Source organism: Scylla paramamosain, chromosome 20 (assembly GCF_035594125.1).
Source record: "Scylla paramamosain isolate STU-SP2022 chromosome 20, ASM3559412v1, whole genome shotgun sequence".
Classification (NCBI taxonomy): domain Eukaryota; kingdom Metazoa; phylum Arthropoda; class Malacostraca; order Decapoda; family Portunidae; genus Scylla; species Scylla paramamosain.
Genome location: NC_087170.1, coordinates 18,616,495 through 18,626,494, shown reverse-complemented (window position 1 = coordinate 18,626,494; position 10,000 = coordinate 18,616,495). Strand labels below are relative to the sequence as shown.

The window sequence follows — 10,000 nt, the reverse complement described above, 5'->3', positions numbered from 1 at the left end:
TTTTTTTTTTTTTTTGTGGGGAGGGGTCTAAACACGTACAAGAAGAAGATTAAAGCAGAGGAGTTAATACGCTGAAAGAAATGACAAGAGCGAGACAGTTTTTTTTTCTTTCTCTCATTTTTTTTGGTGTGTGTGTGTGTGTGTGTGTGTGTGTGTGTGTGTGTGTGTGTGTGTGTGTGTGTGTGTGTGTGTGTGTGTGTGTGTGTGTGTGTGTGTGTGTGTGTGTGTGTGCGTGCTGGTAACATTGTGTGCAACGTTCCCTGAGGTGTTGTTGCGTGTGTGGCAACACTTCACCTGCAACAGAAAGTAGCATCAGGGAACGACAAGACCCCGGAGTGAGAGGAAAGAAAGAGAGAGTGGGAGAGAAAGAAAAAAGGGACCATTAAGTGGCGCAAAAGAACAAGACACAGAAAGAAGGTAGCGCCATTTGTTTCTGTACCTACAAATATACTTAAATGAAAATTAAAACTAAAAAAAAAATGTTGTCCATCATTTATAACGAAAGTGTTAAAGTAATTAATCCCTGATGTATATCCCATTAGAGAGAGAGAGAGAGAGAGAGAGAGAGAGAGAGAGAGAGAGAGAGAGAGAGAGAGAGAGAGAGAGAGAGAGAGAGAGAGAGAGAGAGAGAGAGAGAGAGAGAGAGAGAGAGAGAGAGAGAGAGAGAGAGAGAGAGATAAGCCCTCCCGGACATTACAGCGAAGGTTGGAAAGAGAAAGCCTCTTGAAAACCTCGCTGTAATTTATAGTGACCATGCAACTACATCCGGCACCTCCCACGTCTCCCTCCCACACTCCCACCCCCGCCCGCACCACACACACACACACACACACACACACACACACACATACTGGCCGTGCTCAACAAGTGAAAAAGAGTGAAAAATATCCAAGCTCACTCATTATATGCAGAAAAATAAACTTGGTCTTCTTTCTCCGTTGAAACATTTAATTCCCGGAGCGACATGCAGTCCTGGGTTCTGTCTTCAGCTTTCACCCATTAAGAAGCAAACTGGTCATGCATACAAGAATTTGATGCTATATATATGTGAATGTGATGCTGTATATCAACGCGAAGCTCCACCATCTGACCCCATCACCGCTACTTCGCAACTCAGACGGGAGCATTCTATTAACCACGATTGCCAAGGGTCGAGGTGACGGCGATTTACGGAATGTTTGCAGTTTTCTTTGATTTTCTTCTTGCGTGTTATGAAAACTTTCCATATGAACAGAAAATGTGGTAAAGGAGGAAAAGACCGCGGAATTATCGCTCCGAAGGAAAACAGTACAAAATACTATAAAATCTGAACGGAAAGGCCATTTTAGTTGAAATTTAGTTGAACAGGTGCCCTAATATTTCTCTCTTGATGTAGCTTAAGTTGTAGGGAAGGAAAATTTTCTATAAGCATTGAGTTCCCGAGATGTAGACTGCATTATTCTTTTTTATATCTTACTAGTATTGCTTTTTTTTTATGTAGGAGGTATGTAAAGCTACCATTAACAAGTTTGTGTGTGGAAGGCATCAGCAGGTGTGTGTGTGTGTGTGTGTGTGTGTGTGTGTGTGTGTGTGTGTGTGTGTGTGTGTGTGTGTGTGTGTGTGTGTGTGTGTGTGTGTGTGTGTGACGCAAAGAGGAGTGGGCGTCAAGAGTATTCCATGATATGATAACGCTTTAAACAAAACAACAAAATAAAAAATAAACAAACAAACAAACAAGCAGAAACGTCAGGATTTAAAGGTCATAAAGATAATTAGTTTACCTTTGTTCCACCTGAGCAGCCAACTTGATTAACAGAGTGGCGAGTATTACGTGCACCCATTACCTTTTGTCTCCCTACATGAAATATAGAGAGGAGGCAACATCAGCGTGTACATATGTGACCCCAGGGACATTGTGTAATCTCTAACTGAGAATATCATAAGAGCCAATAGGTCTGCTGTCGCTTGGTCTTCCTTTATGCTCCTTTGTGTCCCGTAAGCAAAGGTCGGGAGGAAGGAAGACACAGAGCAGCTTCAGCGTTATGCAGCACAGGTCCCCCTCCAGCCAGGAATATCGCCGCCCACCACGCACAACTAGGGCAGCTCACCAGCCACTCCCACACAGCCTCGTCCACCCAGCCAAGCCAAGCCTGTCTCTGGTGCGGGGTCATTTTTCACCTTAACATCGCTGGTATCAGTGACATTAATACCAGAATAATGAATCACATGTGCAGAGATTACAAGATGGCGAAACTGTAGCTGGTGTGTGTGTGTGTGTGTGTGTGTGTGTGTGTGTGTGTGTGTGTGTGTGTGTGTGTGTGTGTGTGTGTGATTTTTTCCTCACAGGTCGGTAAATGTTACTCCAGGTGAAGGTGACACAATAGGAGGACAATTACAATTATTAGAAACCCAAACGCCATCCGAGGATCGTAACCCAATATCGACGACTAAAAGAGTCCACCACTACCATCCATCCACCCATCCACCCATCCACCTCCACCTGATGACACCCAGCTCGCCCCGTTCACCGGCTAGCGAAAGTCCTCCGTGTGTGCGACGATTCACTTTAATTTCGTTCACGTCATTAGTGCAAAGAGGATACATCACTTTATGACATGACATTCAAACGGATTTTATGATTACTTTCCAGGGGTAATTATGACTGGTAGGGTGGATTTCACGATCAAAGAAACATTTGGTGAGCGGCAGGTGGTGAGCGGGGGCAGGGCAAGGTGTGTGGGTGGGTGGGTGTGTGTGTGTGTGTGTGTGTGTGTAGAAACCATATTCAAGCGCCGCACTTCCCCTAAATTCAGAGGGATCTAGTTAAAGATACAAGGTTTTTAAGAGGGTTTTAAGATTCTATTGACAGATTAACACGTTTTCTACATTATTACCAGGATAAACACATGTGAGAAACCGGCCAATCATCTCTGTGGCCTTTGAAGATAGTCGCTGGGAGAGAGTAAAGCGTTTCTGAATACGAGCCTCGGTGGACACGGACAAGATAAATGGTCTGAGGTGTCGCGCCGCAGCCTCCAAGTGTCGGGTGTACTCAGGTCACCTTTGGGGGTTGAATGGACGCAGCTTCTCCAGGCCAGTGACCCTCTCTGCCTGGTGTGGCCTCACTGTGTCTCGCTACAAGTGTTCGCCTCCCACAAGTATCACCCTCAGGCCAGTGTGACAGTTACAAGTAAAGTATTTGATTAGTTTGAAATGTTACACCACCATGCATGAGAGAAAACGACCGAACGTGTCAAATAGATGATAACTTTTTAGAAATTACAAGACCACACACACACACACACACACACACACACACACACACACACATTACATGATGAGATTTGAAAGCGTTCCCTCTCTCAAGCGGCGCCGAGCAGCTGTTTTAATGTGTTTCAGTTGCTAATACGTTTCGTTATCAAAATTTATCCCTTCGTAAAATTACTCGATGCCTGATCAAGGACTCCGCGCGCTGCAGGTTCTCAAAGCGGACTGAGTGATGCAGAGCAATATCAATATGTTACGTAAAGAATCCATTTGTAAAGCGGCCTTCATTCTGAGCCGCTGCACCGGTACGTCATCCAACATCGCGCCTTGCAAGTCTTTTCAAGGCTCTCAAATTTATCGCCCCGCTGTAAGCTGCAGGATTAAAATAATTTTCGAGGAATTTTTATGAGATCCGAGGCGTAGGGCTTTCTAAATGGCGCCCTTGACAGTCATACGATATTGGCGCCGGGTATTTTTGTCTTTTTGGTTACCGGGAACTGTGGAGTGTGATCACAGCGAGGCACAGCAAACTCCAGCACAAAAGACGGTTCAGTGAGGGAGAAGAGGGATCGCTCTGAAGGTCACGTGTGTCCCTGCGAGTGTGAGATCCTACAGTAATTGGCAAAGTAATATAAGGGCGCGCGACGGCAGCAGGAGATGGAGAGATTTATGAAAGAGGTATAAACGCTGTACGATGTAAGGAAAACGAGGAGTCATTTGAAAAAAAAAAAAAAACTCTAAGAAGAAAAATGAAGCGTTTGTGTGTTTGTGTGTGCTCTTATTGGGTCTCCTTCAAAAGACCTCAGGGATTACCAGTCGCTTTCTCAAGGATATTTTCCCTACTAGCGGCACAGAAATCTTGTTAATCACTATTGTAACGAAAATTCCCTTAAAATCCGAATACTTCCATCGGCGTCTGCCAAATGTGGTCAAACAGGAGGCCAAGCATCACTCGGGGTGCCGCGTAAGTGCGTCACTCAGCTTATCACTCACGTTGCGCGGCGTTACTCTGCGCTGTACTCATCCAGACCCATGTGGGGAATGGACCTGTAGTTAAGCAAGCAAGGCACGAGTATTACCCTTGGTAGAGTACGTTGTGACCGCTTTTGGAACGACCATGACGGACCCAAGTGGATGAGATGAAGCCACAAAGAGATAATATCAAAGCAAGAAATGGCTGACCGTATCCAATTCCCTGAAGATCCTTAACGTGTAGAAACGTGTAGCACTCACTCCAAAACTCAAAAGAATAATTGTTCTTTCCTGACTGTTAGTGGACGGGAAGAGTTTTCTTTAGCTAACACCGCTCACCAGTAGAGGCGCCGGGATAGTTGCTGCAGAGGTTGTGGTGTGTCGCTGCAACACGTGAGGCACACACCCGCCACACACTCCAGCATATGAGCCCTAATCCTGATACACATTTTCAAAACGCCTGCTAATTACTATAACACTATCAAGGTTCCGCTAACCATTACAATCTGGAATTAATAAGTCATACAAGTACAATTTTTTTTCCTGAAGCGATGAAAATTTACACTTTTCCTCCCTTTTTATGTCCTTGAAAATACTGACTAGATGCAGGAATAATGTCTCAAGCCAAATGCATCTTTTTATGAAACCCTGAATACGCATAAGCTGTAGAAATAAAAACCCACTGCCGTGTGCTGAAATGGTCTTTTAAGCCTCACCACAGACCCACAAAGGCCCTGATGGCGTTACTCGCAGTACCATTATGAAACATATAACAAAAAGACCAGCAATGGAAAGGCGACCGAAGCCTGACAACAAGAGTAATGGCAAAGATAACATATGCATTAACTCGGGAGACACAAGCGTACCTAGACAAGCCCAGCGCCAGCACGAGTATACGCCGAAACAGCGATGCCTCGAGTTCTGCTGCCGTGTTTCTGTTGAGCTGAGGCGTGTTGCTATTCTTCTTGATTCTCCTTAAGATACTGTCTATGAAACCTTCCTTACTGATAAACTAAACACAGAGCGGATCAGTCGACGCAGGAACAATAACAATGCGAATTAACTAAGCTCTCTCTACAAATCACCCGCGGAATGCATGACTATAAAAATGCATGGATGAAAGGCGAGAGACAGCAAGAGGCACCGAGAGGGGACATGAGCAAGATAAGAGACCAGGCGGGGGCGAGAACAAGAAGAGAAGTAATGCAAGGCAAATGAAAACTAATGATGACGTAGGAGAGGATGGGAAAAGAGGCGAGACAGGCAAGAACAAGAGTGTGGGCGTGGAGGGGAAGGTCCGAGGAGAAGGGAAGAGAGGGAACAAACAAGGAAGAATGGTGAATTAGATACCTGATTAAAATAAAGAGGGAAAAAGAGGAGGGAAAACAGTAGGCTGAAGTGAGCTAAGGCACTCTTTCCCTCACCTCTTTTTCCTACCTCCTCCTCCTCTTCCCCCTCCTCCTCAGGTGCAGGGAGAGGAAGGGAGGGACAACACAATCTCCTCTTTGTTAATAGAGAGTGGAGTCAGCCGCCATTTTTCACCTGTCTTCTTGGGTACACGACAGAGAAAGAGAGAGAGAGAGAGAGAGAGAGAGAGAGAGAGAGAGAGAGAGAGAGAGAGAGAGAGAGAGAGAGAGAGAGAGAGAGAGAGAGAGAGAGAGAGAGAGAGAGAGAGAGAGAGAGACTAAGTGACCTACACCAATATGGAGACAAAGGGACACAGGTGGGAAATTAAGAAATCCCAAATGAGAGGAGAGGTGAGGCAGGTGACGCAGGTGAGACAGGTGAGCCTCAATCAACGGCAGGTGGGAGTGATGGATGCGACACCTGCCGACACTGATGAGAACAGGTGGCTGCCATTTTCTGGTCACAGGTGTTAAAGGTTCAGGATGGAGAGGCGATGGGTGGTGTTCCTGAGGGTGAGTATGAACAGGTAAAGATAAGTAAAGATAGTAAAAGTTAAGATAGTAGAAGTGAAGGCCTTTGCTCTTGTAACTTTCGTTTGTAAATATTCATAACACTGTGGAATAAATTGTATGCATAGATAAAAGGTTGAAAATAAGGTTAATTTTTTTCTTAGCCACAATTAAAAAGAAAGCAAGGTATAAAATAGCGAACAAAGGCAAAAACTGCAAAAATAAAAGAATAAAGAAAAAAATATCACTAGCCAATAAACCTTCTGATAGACTATGAAGAAAATTATCTATGTAGTTAATTTTACGTCTTCCAGGACACAACACTACTGGAGAAACAGCACTACAAATCCAAGACTCAAAAAAACAGATAGATTATGGAAAAAAATATCTACTACTGGAAGAATTAAGGTAGTGGTGGTGGTGGTTGTGATGGTGATGGTGGCAGGTTCATGGACAAGAGAACATAAAGGATTAGACGATGAGAGCAATTAAAGGTATAAAAGATAGAGAGGGCTGAGGGGGTAGATGGGATTATAGCTGAAATATTAAAGCGTGGAAGAGGAGCAGTGAGATATAAGTGGAAAAAAAAGACAGGATCAAAACAAGGGCATGAGGGAAGGAGGGAAAAAAAGATGAAGGGAAAGGGGAAAAGGAGTTTTAAGAGGAGAATAATGAGGAAGAGGGCTAGGAAGACATAAAAACAGGAAAATAACGTAATTGATAAAATGAATAATGACAGGAATTAGGAACGGGATAAAAAAAAAATGCATACGTAGGGAGGGAATGAAAAGGAGACTAAATAAAGGAGAGAAAATCGAAAGAAAAATAAAGAAAAAGGGAGATACAGAAAGGATAAGAAATGGAAGGAGAGAAGTAAAGGGAATGACGGAGGAAGAGAAAGTAGGAGAGGAAATAAATAGGGTGGCAGAGAAGTGCTGACGAATGGATAGAAAAATAATCAGTAAAAAAAAAAAAAAAGTAAAAACGGAAAGAGAAGGATTAGGATTAGTGAGAGAGAGAGAGAGAGAGAGAGAGAGAGAGAGAGAGAGAGAGAGAGAGAGAGAGAGAGAGAGAGAGAGAGAGAGAGAGAGGACAGTATCTATTGCCCTCTGCCCGTTTGCATTTTCTCCCCGCTCTTCTGATTTAAATTATTTCAAGAGAGAATTGTAAAGACACCCCAAAAAGTACACTGATCTAATAATTTGTAGTCTTATTTGCCTTATTCGTCTGAGAGCGACAATTTAATAGGCTTTCCTTTCTTTCCTTTTTCCTTTTTCTTTGTCTCGCTTCCTTCTCAGGCACGTATAGAAAATGTCGAGGTGCAAAAAAGATATGAATGAAAAAAAAAGTGGTACGAGAAATTATGAAAAAAAGATACTGAAAAAAAGATAGAAAATGAAAAAAAAAGATGAAACGATATAGAAAAGAATAAAGTAATGCAGAAAAAAATAAAAAAAACGTGAAAGGCATAAAGAAAAATGACAAAATATAATTGAAAAAATATAAAAGTATAAAAAGACAATGAAAAAAAAGTATAAGAGAATGAAAAACGTGAGGAAAAGGAACCAAAACAAAACAAAACAAAACAAAACAAAAACAAAAACGAAACATAAAACAAAAACAAATAAATAAACAAGTAAAGAAAAAAAAAAAGGAAGTAATACAACACATTAAACTCAAAGATACCTCGGAGTTAATAAGATCCGAAAACAAACTTGCATGAGACTTAGAACCAATAAAGATGAGGCGATAACCATAAATTCCAGCCAAAACCAAAACGTCCTTGAACCAATTTCGTTAAGAAGCAGCCGGGAATTCAAGCTGCACGAGGATTTTCTTTTATTCCTCTTTCATCTTCATTTCCAGAGTTCCCGCCAGACTTTCACCCCCGGGCAGTGGAAAAAAAGGGAAAATAACAGCATGGAAAAATACCCCCTTTTGTATTTTTACGTAGAAGGGAAATAAGAGAATGGAAAAGAAAATTATCTCTTCGATACTTTTCTTAATTTTTTGGTAGTGTTCAGTTTTCTTCGTTTCATATTTCCTTTGTTTGTCTTAGTTTATATTAAAAAAAAAAGTAGGGCATGCTAGAGAGAGAGGAGAGAGAGAGAGAGAGAGAGAGAGAGAGAGAGAGAGAGAGAGAGAGAGAGAGAGAGAGAGAGAGAGAGAATCAAAAGAAATGCAGGTTATTTTAATTTGCTTCCCTTATCAGATCATCGCTCCAACACTTATTGTCTTTCTCGTTTTCACTTAATTCTTTCTATTTTTGCTCTTTCCCCTCCTCTTCCTCTTGCTTTTTCTTTCCCTTCTCATTCTCCCTCCTCGATTTTATCTTCAAATAGAACCAGGTCCTTAACAACAGACTCCTTCAGAGAGAGAGAGAGAGAGAGAGAGAGAGAGAGAGAGAGAGAGAGAGAGAGAGAGAGAGAGAGAGAGAGAGAGAGAGTCTACCCACTATTCTATTCTCTTCTTATATTCATCACTTTCTAATCTTAACGCTCAAACAAACTTTAATAACAATAAAAATCTTCTAATAACCTAATAAACTCACAAAATTAAAACAGACTCTCCTCAAAACATTCTTCCCCTTATAGACCTTCCCTTTATTACCCTTATACCTTCTGTTCCTAGCGCAGCCCCTTATCCCTTATCCTGCACCACCTTCTCGACCTCCTCGGCCCCTCTCAACCCTCTCTCGACCCACCGTAAATTCACATCACAAAAGGGATTTCGAGTCCAAAAACGCTTCCCGACACGAGACTGGAAGAATCGAAACAAGTAAGAGAGGGTTCGATGATCTTTGGTATTAGGGAAACATGAGAGATCACTAGACTTTTTTCTTCCCATTTGTGTTTCAGTTTTTCCCCTCTCTCTCTCTCTCTCTCTCTCTCTCTCTCTGTCTCTCTGTTCTTGGTGTGTGATTAAGTGGAGGGCGTGTGTCAGTGTCAAGATTTTTTTTTTAATGTAGTGGAAAGTGTAGCTGGGTGAAGGAAATTGGAAAAAAAGAGTAAGAATTTGTAAAGGACTGACAAAACTATTCACGTAGTTCGAAGTTCTAAACTGTACTGTTGAAAAAAATAAATATATATTGTAGTTTGTGAATGGACGACACGACTCTCATAATTTTCTCATAAAAAAAAATAAATGAATAAATAAATAAATAGTGGAAAAATGTACGGCTAGTGAAGGAGTGACAAAACTACCCTATTTATATTCCCATCCTAAAATACAATGGAAAAAAAACAAAAAATAGACGGTACGTGAACGGGTAACAAAAAACGACCTTACCCACACATCTGGTGAGAAGAAAACGGAGATCAATCAAGGGGAGACGAAGTTATCTCACATATACCATCTAAAAAATCAAGAATATCCCCAACACGGCGGTCTTTGGCTGCAGTGTATGTATTCTTTGGGTCATTCTATCATGTGGGTGACGCGGTCCGTAAATCACACACAAGATAAGCTTCTCTGGCGCTCCCTCCATCAACCGAGGCTCGCCAGGGAGTATGTGGAACTTGCGGGTTTTTCTTTGAGCGTGCAGTAGATTACATTCAAGGCATCCTACGGTCCCTCTGGCTGTCTTTTATATTGAATGCGACGGCTGTGTGGCTTCTTGGTCCCAGGGAGGGCAGCGCGAGGGAAGGGCGAGGGTAGATGGAGGTTAGGTAAGGCAGAGCAAAGGGAAAGATGGTAGGCGGGAGGCATGGAAAATGGGAGACAAGGGGAAAAAAGAGGGTAAAGTACATGAGAAAGGGAAAAAATGGGGCGTGTTAGATGAGAGACAGGGGAACAAGAGGCAACGTTGATGAGAAGAAAAGACTGGGGGCAAAATAAATAGAATGCAGGGAAAATATGAAGCAAGA

General features: G+C 42.4%; 1 protein-coding gene across 4 annotated transcripts in view; it reads right to left on the bottom strand.

Annotated features, from left to right (window-relative positions):
* The window catches only part of LOC135110554 (uncharacterized), a 243,583-nt gene that overhangs the window by 101,192 nt on the left and 132,391 nt on the right, over positions 1-10,000 (bottom strand). Inside the window, exon 6 of one of the 4 annotated variants that reach the window (XR_010273309.1) lies at positions 1-6,131. This exon is cut by the window's left edge and continues 850 nt beyond it. The exons of the other annotated variants lie outside the window; for them this stretch is intronic. The gene's annotated coding sequence lies outside the window, so the exon portion shown is untranslated. The remainder of the gene's footprint in view (positions 6,132-10,000) is intronic. 4 annotated transcript variants of the gene reach the window in all.